General features: G+C 45.5%; 1 long non-coding RNA gene across 2 annotated transcripts; it reads left to right on the top strand.

The window, feature by feature from the left end:
• The first annotated feature begins 1,430 nt into the window (after window positions 1-1,430).
• On the top strand, window positions 1,431-14,035 carry LOC310659680. 2 transcript variants are annotated; one of them, XR_014502929.1, is made up of 4 exons: window positions 1,431-1,685; window positions 9,704-9,888; window positions 11,007-11,053; window positions 12,745-14,035. It is a non-coding gene; the product is annotated as an uncharacterized lncRNA (long non-coding RNA). The 2 variants fall into 2 exon arrangements; XR_014502930.1 differs by lacking the exon at window positions 1,431-1,685 and having other exon boundaries at window positions 9,607-9,888.
• The last annotated feature ends 213 nt before the right edge of the window (window positions 14,036-14,248 follow it).

A 14,248-nucleotide genomic window follows, 5' to 3' on the forward strand; every position in this document is an offset into this window, starting at 1 on the left:
CTCTGTGGAGGAAACAGGTGAGTAACAGAGCCACTGAGTACTTGTATAAAAGACAGTGTCACGGCTGACATCTCAGTTTCCATTCAGGTCACTTTGCTACGAAGCCACCATCTGACCTCTGAAGTGAAGCTGTCGTCTATCTCCCTAGCCTCTCCCCTGTGCCCCCCATAGGCTTCTCTTGCCAATTTTGTCTAGCAAAGGAAAAAAATAAAATCAGGAGACACAGGTTTATAAAGAAATATGAAAAAGTACTTTTTTCATTTGAAATGTAGAGTTTTTTCTTTCCAATGCTTATGTCTGCTTAACTGGTTCTTTAATAGTATTGGTTCTGAGTGCAAACACATGTTCCCTTTACTACTGTAAAAAGGAAAAGAAAGGGGAAGGAATCTGGGAGTTCCTCTTCCCATCTCTGCCTTTGTAGTTTTAGCCGCTGCTTGTCGTAGGAGGCCATTTCGAACAAGCTAAAAGCCTGAAAAGGGTCATATCACACTTGGATTTATTTATTTTTAATGAAAGTTTTTAACTAGGTTAGTCAAAATAAATATTGAAAGAAGTGGCTCTTGTAATGACGTAGCACATTTTGTTGAGTTCAATGAGACCAAAATTCAACTGCTTTCAGCTGCCTGCCGCAATATCTACCCTTTACCTGAAACTAGGTCCTTGTGAACTCAGGGTCCATGATCTAAAAAAAATGTAGTATAAACACTGACAACTGGCAAACACTGGCCTGTGAGCGCTCCAATTGGAGAACAGCCTTTACCAAAGGTGTCCTGGGCTTTGAAGACACTCAAACTCAGGACGCAAGAGAGAAACACACTAAGAGGAAGGGACGCTAGGCAAATCCACATCGTCATCAACTCCCTCCTGGAAACCTATGTTCCCCCACCCCCCGTAGAATCATCTGTGGATCCAGAATTGGCCTCCACAGTCACTTACGGACTCACTGTTAAAACCGTGTTCATGGAAGACAATCTTATTTGGCTACGAGGGATTGCAAAAGAAGAAGCATGGTGAATATTGTCTTACTTTCCCCAATGCTTTGGACCTGCTCATAGCTATCAACTTTTCCCTTTACTTGTGAGAAATCCTATTAGGAATAAGGGAATTTCCCTTTAAAAAAGGGAAACGCTGACAGCTATGGACCTGCTGTGTTATAGAATTGTGGCTTTTTGACAGATAAACTGGGATGTTGCCCTCAGTTTGGTTCATGCCAATGGGTGTGGTGTGACACAACACCATCAAACATTGTTGCTACGTCCCTGTGCTTCCTGCATACATGTATTTCTGCCCCTACATGAGGCACCCATGAAAACAGCAGGAAAGAACTATGCTGGTATACTGACCCAAATCCCATCACTTTATTCCCAGGATTTTCTGGGTTAATGGGGTTGCAAAAAAAAAAATTGTGGGGAAGCAATTAACAAGGAAATCAGTGCTAAACCGCCACTAGGTTTCACTAAATTTCCAGAAGTGGCTTTGACATCATGTGAAAACTCAACTATAAATTGGGGAAACGAAATAACCCGCCGTGTGAATGCAATCACTGTGGCACTTACTTCTGCACAGATATACTCAGTCTGGATCAACCCTTTGCCTGTTAAACTGATTTATACTCAGGAAGATGATAGCCTCTAGCTGATCTACATGTTGTGAATACTGGGAAATGAACTAATTATGCAAGGCAAGTACAGTGGTACCCCGGGTTAAGTACTTAATTTGTTCCGGAGGTCCGTACTTAACCTGAAACTGTTCTTAACCTGAAGCACCACTTTAGCTTATGGGGCCTCCTGCTGCTGCTGCACCGCCGGAGCATGATTTCTGTTCTCATCCTGAAGTAAAGTTCTTAACCTGAAGCACTATTTCTGGGTTAGCGGAGTCTGTAACCTGAAGCGTATGTAACCTGAAGCTTATGTAACCTGAGGTACTACTGTATGCAAAAGCAATTATTTAACTTGGCTACTTTATTCCAAGTATGGGGTTTGCATTTCCTTGCCCAGAATTGCTCACCATGCCGCCACCACCACTCTGACCACTGCTATGGAGGTAAGAATGGTACAAAGTCCATGCACTTCTATCTTTATTGCTGTGTCTGATTGCATCACATGCCACTTCTATGTTTCAACTGGCCATGACCAATATTGCCCACTGCTAATAAGGCATATTGGAAATATTGCATACTACATCATTAGTTAGCTGCAATAGTTTTCAAGAATTTCTATATCTATTGTGTACAGATTAGCTTTGTTATTATGTCAAGAATCATCTCTATGTTTGTTCTAGTAACAGCTGCAACCATTGGAGAGCAGCCAAACTCTTGCATTCGATTTGAACCAGAGTCCAATTTCAGCCTTGAACCTGTGAGTGATGTGTACTAAGGTACCCAGGAGAGTCCTTACCCCTCTCTCTGCCCCATGGAGCCAACAAGGAAGACCAGCTTAGCTGGGCATCTAAATGCCCTCACCTTTGTTTCCCATAGTAGAGTAGCCAGCTGCGTAGAATATTAGGACGGAATCATAGGTGGTCTGAAAGGCCCAAGGCAAGAATTTAGGGTGAGATGCAGTGAGTTATTCAGAACTCTCTTGGATCAGACTACAGCAGCTGCACTTCAGCCAATCAATTTGATTTATTAACCAAATAGACATAACATGGTGTTGCAGCCAGAAAATTCAGAACTGTCTTCTGAACTTTCCCTAACTGCTAACTTAACAGAAGTAGGCAGGTAGTGGTCTCTCGTGTGTTGCAGCGATAGCTGAGCCAAGAATCTGTAGCCTCTCTTCTCACCCTTCTGGCAGATGAACAGTAGTAGGGAGTTTATGGAGCTTCACCAGCTAACTGCTGGTTGAAGACCCCCAGCACAGCTCTTGCTGAAATGTTCCCAGGCCCTGGCCTCTCAAACTGTCCTCATCAAGATGTTGGCAGGGAGAAAGCAACAGCCAGCCCTGATTGCACATTTTAAAAACGAAGTCTAGAAAATGGAAAATAGAAGAGCAAGTTTCTACCATAGAGAAGGCCCCCCCCTTTCCATTGCCATTTGCCCCATTTCAGAGGGGAGGGGGCACCCAGTGGATGGAGGAGGGGCTCTACAGATGATCTCTCTGGTCTGCTAGGCATGTGTTGAAGAAAGTGGTCTTCCAGGTAGCCAGAGTCCAAGCCAACTTTGACTTCAATGGCCTTGCTTAATTGCTGGCCCGGAAAGGTTATGTCCCCATTGCCATCTTGTGCCTGTACTGCACTATTTTCTTACTATTTTGTGATTTTATAGTGTAAAGTGCTCTGTGATCTTCAGATGATAGAAATTTAACAAAAAATTGAAAATAATCAAATTTCAGATTTACTGTATATGGATTTGTTGCAAACACCAGGTAACTGGTGTAAATCAGCCCAACCACCTCTTAGCTCTGTTGCGAGAATTGGTTGGAACTGCCTTGATATTGCAACATAAGATGTCTTTGCAGGTTCAGCTTTCTTCCCATTAGCATTCAGGTCTGCCGGATTGAGCTAGGAGGTGTCATTTATAGCCATTCTCCCTCCAAATTATTCCATACCATTTACATTTCACCCTCCCACTGTCTCCACACTTTTAGCACTTCCATACTCACCAACATTTCTCTGATGAAAATAGGGACGTCCTAAGGGAAAGCGGGACATTCTGGGATCAAATCAGAAACTGGGACAGCTTCTGTAAATCCAGGACTGTCCCTGGAAAATAGGGGCACTTGAAGGGTCTGCATTTGAGATATATATTTTAGGGCCCAACCAATGATGATTTGTTTTAACTGTTTCTAATATTGTGTTTTTGATGGTTGTAACCTTGCCTCAGGGGACATGGGTGGCGCTGTGGTCCAAACCACTGAGCCTTGGGTTTGCCGATTAAAAGGTTGGCAGTTTGAATCCCTGCAACGGGGTGAGCTCCCGTTGCTCAGTCCCTGTTCCTGCCAACCTAGCAGTTCAAAAGCACGCCAAAAAGTGTAAGTAGATTAATAGGTACCGCTCTGGCAGAAAGGTAAATGCCGTTTCCATGCGCTGCTCTGGTGTCGGTGTTCCGTTATGCCAGGAGCGGCTTAGTCATGCTGGCCACATGACCCGGAAAACCTGTCTGCGGAGCGGACAAACGTCGGCTCCCTCGGCCAGTAAAGCAAGATGAGCACCACAACCCCATTCGCAAATGGACTTAACTGTCAGGGGTCCCTTTACCTTTACCTTTACCTTAACCTGCCTCACACATTATGGTAAAGGGTGGCTAAGAAATCAAAACAATAGTAAAAAGAACAACAGCAACAATAATTATATTGAAAGCTTAAACTCATATTTTTTCCAGGCTTCAAAAATCCATCAAGTTGTTTCTTCAGAGTCTTAACTTTTGATCCTGCTGTGAATCCAGATGTTTCTGATCTCTCCCTTTCCCCTTTGCTTCTATCTCCTGGTCCACATCCAACAGTTTCAGTTCTGGCTAAGTTGTTGTTTCCTGAAGTTTGAGAAGCTTTGGCATATTCTATACAGCACAAAATTTAAAGCCAGAATTTATTTAAAATAAACTTTGACTTTTAAACATATTGCATAGCTCCATCTTTGCAGCCCCATTTTGACACAAAGCTGCAGACTTCAAAATGGGCGACGAAAGACACTCGACTGTGATAACCCAGTCAGTAGAGCAAGAGACTCTTAATCTCAGGATTGTGGGTTCAATCCCCACTTTGGGCAGAATATTCCTGCTTTTCAGGGGTTGGACTAGATTACCCTCATGGTCCCTTCCAACTCTACAGTTATATGATTCTAAGCTCTCCCCATCTCTGTGAGGGCAGCGGGGCAGCAGTGGTGAAAATAATAATAATAATTTATCTATTTATTATTTATACCCTGCCCATCTGGCTGGGTTGGCGGCTTCCAACAGAACACTAAAATACAATAACCTATTAAACATGAAAAGCTTCCCTAAACAGGGCTGCCTTCAGATGTCTTCTAAAAGTTTGGTAGTTATTTTCTCTTTGACATCTGATGGGAGGGCGTTCCACAGGGCGGGTGACACTACCGAGAAGGCCCTCTGCCTGGTTCCCTGTAACTTGGCTTCTCGCAGTGAGGGAACCGCCAGAACGCCCTCGGAGCTGGACCTCAGTGTCCGGGCAGAACAATTGTCAAAACAGCACCAGAAGAAGCGAAAGAAGTTTGGCGGCTTCTAGGCCCCATGATGCACCATCCTACTAACACCCTTGGGAGCATCTTTTCAGGCTGTGGAGGCTCCAGCATATGTGCAGAGAGCACTGAGGGTTTGTTTTCTATCAACCCACCAGCCGTGGCTCATGGTGCAAAATGGGAGTGGCAGGTGTGATCCTACCCCAATGGGAACGGATCCTGGGGTGTGTGGGTGTTAGGGAAGGAGTAGTACCTCTGGTGGGGAACATGTCGTGCTCCTTCTGGGGTAGTTTGTCCACCTTTTGCCCCCACCCTCAGGAGCACTCAGCTCTCACCTGTGGCTCCTGGAAGCTGTCAGCAGGCGATAGCAGCCGCACCCCAGGAAATGTCTTTGACTGGCCGGCTAAACCAGGTGCGGGTGGCTGATGCATCTCAAACCCTCAGTGAGTTAGGGACCTCCGCTACATGCAAAGAGAGGCTCTGGCGCATTGAGCAGACGAGACCAATAGTGGACCCAGTGGTCAGGAAGGTGGTTTCCGCATGTGCTGTAGAGGGAAGTGAGGGGCAGATGTGGCTCATCAACCTGGGAAAGTAGCCCTCTAGGAGAAGGAAAGCTCTGATTTCAAACCTCTGCTGACTTGTGGGAGAAGAAAAGGCTAAGGAGCAAAACCGACACAAATCTGGAGTGGAGTTCCTAAGACGGCTGGATGGTGCCTTGTACTCCTTCTTCCAGTGTGGCCAAGCTGGTGCTCTGCTTTCCAGTGAGCCCGAGAGCGGGGTCTTGTTATCCAGCCGGCCAGGACTGCCACACACACACGGCCCAGACTTGCGCCCCAGAGACGTTGCTTTGGTGCTGCTAACACAGGGGTTTGGCTTCACCCCCAGAAGCACACTCCATTGTCTCTTGAGACACAACAACTGGTTGCAAGGTGCCTGTCACCTACACACACATCCCCTGCCCTCTGGACACCTTTGTAAGGTAAAGGGACCCCTGACCATTAGGTCCGGTCGTGGCCGACTCTGGGGTTGCGGCCCTCATCTCGCTTTATTGGCCGAGGGAGCCGGCGTACAGCTTCCGGGTCATGTGGCAAGCATTTAGGACACCTTTAGGTAGCAGCTAAAACCTGGGTTGTTTAGGTGCAAATTTAAGTTATTTATAAATTGTGGCTTGATTGATTACCTCAGGTGTTTTTCAGCTATCTGTTCACTACTGGTGTTACTGTTCTTCTTCTTTTAAAAAATATTTCTTTGTGTTCTCTCTTTGCAGTTTTTAAACAATACAAATTTAAGGGCAAGGGCAAGGGCAGTCAGGGAGGCTCCGCTGTGGAGCCAGCAAGCTGGATAGAAATACTTTTGCATATAAATAAATAAATAAATAAATGCCAAACATAGCGCTTTAAAAATTAGGAGCTCTTTAAATAATCTTACAGTGCGTTATCTATCACTTGCTAAACGGAACATTATGGAAGAAGTGTGCAAATCCTTTGCTCTTTGGTTCTCAAGCAACATTTAAGAAACAACAATATGATTTCAAAAGAGATGAAATGAAAATCAAACCTCAGTGGTGCACCCCCACTTTGAAGGAGGGATGTTTTAAGAGCTTAAAGGCCACACTGTGGGAACTCTGAGATGGGACCTTGTTCAGAGGGCTCTGCTTGTGACTTTTGTGTAATTCGTGGGTCACATTGCTGATAATAGCACATTTTAGAAGTATGATTCTTGGTTAACAAGGCACCCACGGCAATCTTCTTGGAATGACCCTAGAAATAAATAAAACTGTGACAAATTATATTGGTATAGCTGCACACAAGGTGGATGGAACAGACAGCAATAAACAATGTACTGCTGTTTGTACCTTCAGAGACTCATTTTTCATGTGTCTTTCCTACTGGGCTTGAGGTTTCTGTATTCACCTTTGCTCATTTAATACCTGACCCTCCATATTAGTACAAAGTCCGGGGGAGGGGAGTGCTTCTCAACCATTTTAAATTGGAATCCTGCCAGTAAGACTTGTTATCTTTGTTCAGGAATTACCTGCCGTTCTCCCACAAAACTCAGCACCTTCAGTTCCTTGACTGAGCTGTTTCCAAATCTGCACTGCAGTCTTGTGACACACTTTCAAGGGTCTTCCGCAACCCAGGGGGAATCACTAACACACAAACTGGCACAGCGACAAGACAGTCAGAAAGTTAGGGTGCCAAGAAGGAATTTTCTACCTTCTTGCCAGAATAACATCTGATTTCCCGATTGACTTAATTTGCAAAGCTGTATTCATGTCTGCCGCTGTGGATCCTAGGTGATGATTCGCACGTTCTGTGGGTTCTTTTCTTTTCTTTTTTAAAATATTTTTAAATTGTTTTCCTTAAGTATTCTTTTCCCAACAATCCATACCATCACAATATATTCCCTTTGACTCGACTTCCCTCCCTCCCTTCAGTTGGTATATTTATCACATTCTTATCGTGTATATTATTCTTATATCTCTACTATTTTACATTGAAGGTATTATTCCAGTCCTGCTAGTGTCTTTAAGTTTTTACAGTTCTCCTTTAAGTATTCAATGAATTTGCTCCAATTGTTCTTGTATCTCTGGTCCTCTTGGTCCCGGATCCTCCCTGTCAATTTGGCAAGTTCCGCAAAATCTGTTATCTTCACCTGCCACTCCTGGATGGTTGGTATATCTTGTGTTTTCCATTTTTGGGCTAGTAGGGTTCTTGCGGCGGCTGTGGCATACATAAACAAATTCTGATCTTTTGTTTTAATCTCCCTTCCCATTAGACCTAGCAAAAAAGCTTCCAGTCTTTTGGGAAAGGTGTACTTAAATATCTTTTTAAGCTCATTGTAGATTGATTCCCAAAATTTTTTAACCTTGTCACAGGTCCACCACATATGAAAATAATCACCATCTACTTCTTTACATTTCTTCTATCTCTCTTTCTCTACATTTTAGCCAATTTTGTTGGTGATAAATGCTATCTATACATCATTTTTGGGATGGGGTGAGCTCCTGTTGCTTGGTCCCAGCTCCTGCCAACCTAGCAGTTCGAAAGCACATCAAAGTGCAAGTAGATAAATAGGTACCGCTCCAGCGGGAAGGTAAATGGCATTTCCGTGCGCTGCTCTGGTTCGCCAGAAGTGGCTTAGTCATGCTGACCACATGACCTGGAAGCTGTACGCCGGCTCCCTCGGCCAATAAAGTAAGATGAGCGCCGCAACCCCAGAGTCGGCCACGACTGGACCTAATGGTCAGGGGTCCCTTTACCCTTTACCTTATACATCATTTTTAATACATTCCCTTTCAAAGCCATACATTCCGTAAATCTCAAACTCTCATTCCATAATTTTATCCACTCTTCCAACTGAATATTATGCCCAATGTCTATCGCCCTCTGTGGGTCATTTTCAAGCAGGGCAACCTCTGCCCCACTAAACTATTGATTAAAAAAATCTCTCATGCCTAATGCGTAGTGAAACTCTTTCTGCCCCATTCATTCCACCATCTGCTGCAGATGCAACTTGCCACCAGTCACTGTGAGGCAGACCCACCCACAGAGTAGCTAGAACAGGCACCCTGAGCACTGTATGGGGGGGGGGGGCGAGGAGTGGTACTATGGGCTGCCCTTTCCTCCCCCCCCTTTTTTTTTTTTGCAGGGGACTGTATTTGGATTGCAGCATCTAATAAATAAATTTCTCAGGAGAGGAAAAACTATTTTTAAAAAAGTCAAGTTCCTCTTGAGCTGTTGGAGTCCTCCCTGAATAATATTCAGCAAAATGGCAAAAAAAAAATAATAATCAGTGAAATCATATTTGATTTTCCTGCCCACAGTTTGCACTGAGAAGTCAGGAAGCCCCAGTTTGCTCCGATGCTGTGCTTTCTTTTTTTCAGCACCACTTTTCAATTTGTTTATTCTGGAGAGGCCTCTGTGGGACCTGCCTACTTTGAGTAAGATGTTGGAGGGCTGCATTCTTTATTTCCTTTGGCAAAAATCAAATGATCCTCAAATTCCTGTCTTCACCAGTGTCTCTCATCTCTCTTGTTTGCTTTTGTTAATCTATCCCATAATAACAGGTTAGTCATTGTGGTTTGCAAATATTCCCTTTCAGGGGGTCATTTGATGGCATACTTGGCAGAAGATTACGGTAATTTTCCCAATGTGCCAGTTGTTTCCAATAAGTAAAATTAAAACAGTCTTTCTGCTGGGTCTCTTTAATCTAGTACAAGGTGCAAGATATAGTCTGGATCCTGTTCCCCCCGCTTTCCCCCTTTAAGAGCAAAGGGGGGGGGGAGCTCTGCCTGTCATTTGTCTCAATGCACTGGAAATCAGTCCATTTATGGCATGCTGCAAAATCACTCGCACTTTTATATGAAGTCCAGTCAAATTACGTGTCTGTCTTAATTTGCTTGTAGAGGCAGTTTTCTTATGGGGGCGGCACTGGAGAATAAAGGATACAGAAGAAAGATCATCAGGATTCTGTTGAAAACTTTTGAATCATGCAGATTATAAAAGTAGCTGATTCTTAACTGGCCGCATTTCAGCGGCTTCCCTCTCCTCCCTTCTGCTTTTGCTGCCAGAGAAAGTGGCCAGATAAGTTGCGCAGAGAACAACAGTGACATCTAGTGAGGACAAGAGGAGACATCCTGCTTTCCCAGCCGCTTCCTCTGAAATCCTGGGCAATCCCAAGGCCCAGCAGGAGAGGAGCCAGGAGGGCAGCATTGCCAGGAACAGTTGCTGGAATCTCCCCCTACAAGGACCTCAGGTAGCAGGGCTAGGAAAGTCCTCCGCTGCCAGTCAGAAAATACTGAGCTCAGGGGCCAATGGCCTGACTTGGTGCGGTTCCTGTGTTCACAGCAGTCAAAACAGAGAAGCATCTCATGTGCTGGCACACAGGGTCCGCCATCCCAGGAGGCCCATTGAAGCAGCCCCCTTGGGCAGTGTCATTCCACGAGGTGGGGACCCGGCAGCTGCCCCACCAACCCTCGCCACTGCGGTTGCAGCTTCTGGCGAGATCTCACAAAGCTCATGCAGGATATTGAGAGAATTCTGTGAGTTGTTGCTGGAAGACAACATGCCAGTAGAATCACAGAATTGCAGAGTTGGACAGGACCACAAGGTCCATGCCCAAGGTAGGGCACGAACCCAAGTCTCATGCTGTGTCAACTAAGCTAAGCAAGGCTTTGGTGTGGGGGCACCTTCCATTTCGACAGCCTGCCTCTGATTGCTCATATCACAGGTTCATGTTCATAACTGATGCTCCTTTACTTTAAAAACCCAGTTTTAGCTTTATATACTCCCTGGGGTGGGCAAATTGACCCAATCTGGGGACCAACTGCCAACCTAGCAGTTTGAAAGCACATCAGAGTACAAGTAGATAAATAGGTACCGCTCTGACGGGAAGGTAAACGGCGTTCCCGTGCGCTGCTCTGGTTCACCAGAAGTGGCTTAGTCATGCTGGCCACATGACCTGGAAGCTGTCTGCGGACAAACACCGGCTCCCTTGGCCTATAGAGCGAGATGAGCTCCACATCCGCGATTAGACTGGGGTGGGCAAATTGATCCAATCTGAGGACCACAAATTGGGACCACAAGGTGGATTAGGTGTGTGTGTGTGTGTGTGTGTGTGTGTGTGTGTGTGCGCGCACAGAGTCCTAGTTTTCACCCATGCTTTGAAGAGGTGCAGGAGTCCATGAAATCCCCATGGCAGAGGTTAGTGTAATTGCATGTGGCCTGGATTGCTGGAATAGAAAGCATCTCTGTCACTCAGACTGCTTTTCCTTCTTTGAAGTTTGGTTCAGATGTAACAGGGAACCATGGTTTTACGACTGTATGTAAGAACTGCAACAAGCCTCGCTTTGCCTCCCCTCTTCTCTTTTGCAGCTCCAATTTGAAACACACCCAACTCAGGGTTGTTTGTTTAAACCATGGTAAGTGAAAACAGATCAGGATCCAACTGTGGTTTGCTTAAAAGTGGGAGCAAAAGCTTCCGATCTCCTTCTCTGGTGCACAAGAGAGGAGTGGCAGTTCGTGAGTCTGAGACTCACCACAACTCATTTGCAAAGTGGGAGACTGTAAGCTCATCCTGTACGGCCATAACATCTCTCACCATTGCCTGCAGCATCTGTGCTAAGGGGGTTGAAAATGGTGGCAGTTTTGGATTTTCACTTCGTATTTTTATCTTGGGAACCACTCTGAGATCTTTGGATGAAGAGTTGTATATAAATCTAAAAGGAGGGGAGGGTTCACTTAGTTTTCAGGAAATGGACTCATGAGTTAGACACACACACACAAAATAGGAACCATTTGAATGTAGCGGTGCTTTGAATTAGACTTTCACTGTTCCAGGGACAGTAAAAGGAGATTGCATCCCAAGTGTATTCACTCTCCCCTCCACGGCATCTTCTGCAACATTTCCTATGTCTGGAAGAGGTTCTCACTGTCCTGCTAAGTGGAAAAAACCTCACCGTGCCCCTCCCACCCTTGGAGAGTTTCCTGCTTACATCTGCTACTTCATTTAAATTGTTGTTGTTGTTGTTTAGTCGTTCAGTCATGTCCGACTCTTCGTGACCCCATGGACCAGAGCACGCCAGGCACTCCTGTCTTCCACTGCCTCCTGCAGTTTGGTCAGATTCATGTTTGTAGCTTCGAGAACACTGTCTAACCATCTCGTCCTCTGTCGTCCCCTTCTCCTTGTGCCCTCCATCTTTCCCAACATCAGGGTCTTTTCCAGGGAGTCTTCTCTTCTCATGAGGTGGCCAAAGTATTGGAGCCTCAGATTCACGATTGATCTTCTTGCAGTCCATGGGACTCTCAAGAGTCTCCTCCAGCACCATAATTCAAAAGCGTCAATTCTTCGGCGATCAGCTTTCTTTATGGTCCAGCTCTCACTTCCATACATCATTTAAATAAAAAGGTAAAGGTACCCCTGCCCGTACGGGCCAGTCTTCACAGACTCTAGGGTTGTGCGCCCATCTCACTCAAGAGGCCAGGGGCCAGCGCTGTCCGGAGACACTTCCGGGTCACGTGGCCAGCGTGACATCGCTGCTCTGGCGAGCCAGAGCCGCACACGGAACGCCGTTTACCTTCCCGCTAATAAGCGGTCCCTATTTATCTACTTGCACCCAGGGGTGCTTTCGAACTGCTAGGTTGGCAGGCGCTGGGACCGAGCAACGGGAACGCACCCCGCCGAGGGATTCGAACCGCCAACCTTTCGATCGGCAAGCACTAGGCACTGAGGCTTTTACCCACAGCGCCACCTGCGTCCCAATCATTTAAATAGGTAGAGCCTAAAATGCCCCCTATCAAAATGTGGGCCATTCTTTCTCTGCTTCAGAGGAAGGATCTGCCGGCTGTGCTCTGTCTAACACAAATGTTATTGGTTCTGCATTGTGGGTGCAACAGTATTATTATTTTCAGCTTGGAATCATAGGGTTGCCATTTTTCAAAAAGTAAAAAACAGGACGCCCCCAAAGTTATTGACCCCCATGCTTTTTCGATTGACTTGCCTAAGATGCAGGACAAAGCGCCGCCTTTTGGAAATCCCAGTAATGTCTGGGAAAATCCAGACGTATGGCAGCTCTAGCAATCAGGATCTTTAGCTAGCTGGTTTTGATTTTAGAAAGTCCTGCATTTCTTTGAGGCCCTGCTCAGCATTCTCCCCCCACAGCCTACGGTGCCCAGATGCGACAACAACTCGCATGTGACCTTGTTCAACGTTCTCCTCCCAACGGCAGCCACTGAGTCTTGAGGGCCCTGGACGCCCGACAAGCCTTCCGCTTCTGTTTCAGCTTCCTTCTGCCAGGGCCGTGACTCACATGTTCTGCACCAACTGTACTTGGATGCAGCTGAAGAACTAATCTGTACATGATGTCCATCTTCGTTTCGGATGATCTCACATGTAACCGAGGGCTCCAGACTCCTCTTCTCTCACCATATAGCTTGGGAATAGTTTGCGAAACTTCTCATATTTGAAAGAAGACGCCCCTCACTTCCACGGGTGGCAAAGGCCCAGTAGAGACTTCCTGCCGTGCCCTGTCCTCAGGTGTCCTTCCAGACAGGCTTGCCAGATCAGAGTTGGACCTAAAACTTCAGTTTTGGACTCTCAGTGTCTCCAGGAGAAGGGTGGAAAATACTGGGATGAGCAGGCCAGGAACAAAGTTTATCTGCTCTCCCGGGACTGTCTTTTTACAAGTTCTTTAAATTAGGGACATGTGCTATATGTGAGTACACTGGTGGTACTTGCTTTAAACAGCAGAATAACTCCTGGTGCTTCTTAATGGCAGAACTTGCTGCTCTGTTAAAAGCCAGTTTAAGCCATGTAAAAGTTGTTTTCTGAGCAAATTAAGATTTGTGAGAGGCACACACTCTTGGCTGTTTATAAAGTTTCCTAAAATAGCCTGGTGTTCCAGCCAAAGCTAATGTAGCTGGATTTTCCATGCATCGGTCTGGAGGCAGAGGAGGCTTTCAGGGCTGGTCATCCTTGCAGGGACAGATGCAGCTGCCCTCTTCAGGCACCTTGGAGCAGTGGGGGACTCCTGGTTTGACTTGCCATCTTAGGCTGAGTTCGGACATATAAATTACTATTTATTTAGCTTTTCTCCCTCATGCTGAAGCCAGTTGCACATTGTTATCTTTCTAATAATCCTGTAAAGTTGTTCAGAATGATTTTCCCATGGCTTAGCCAAGGCCACCTAGTGAGATTACAAGAACAGAACAACCTGCAATTTTCAGGAGTTTTAAATTCCATCAAGGTTAGAATGAGGATTTGATTGTGTAGACACAATGCCAGGTTCTATAGGTTGTTTTGCGGGGGTTTTAAAGTTTGAAATCTTGACTAGATGACCATAACATTATTTAACTGCTTAGCAGTCAGAATTTCAGTATCAAATTAAAAACTAAATTAATCACCACAGTTTATTAAAAGTTTGGCTATTATTTTATTTTAATTTTATTAGATTCATATACAGTGGTGATTCAGGTTACATACGCTTCAGATTTCAGCCTCTGCTAACCCAGAAATAGTGCTTCAGGTTAAGAACTTTGCTTCAGGATAAGAACAGAAATCGTGCTCCGGCAGCGCGGCGGCAGCAGGAGGCCCCATTAGCTAAAGTGGTACCTCAGAT

The sequence above is a fragment of the Podarcis tiliguerta genome, assembly GCF_965153285.1.
Source record: "Podarcis tiliguerta genome assembly, chromosome: 1".
Classification (NCBI taxonomy): Eukaryota; Metazoa; Chordata; class Lepidosauria; order Squamata; family Lacertidae; genus Podarcis; species Podarcis tiliguerta.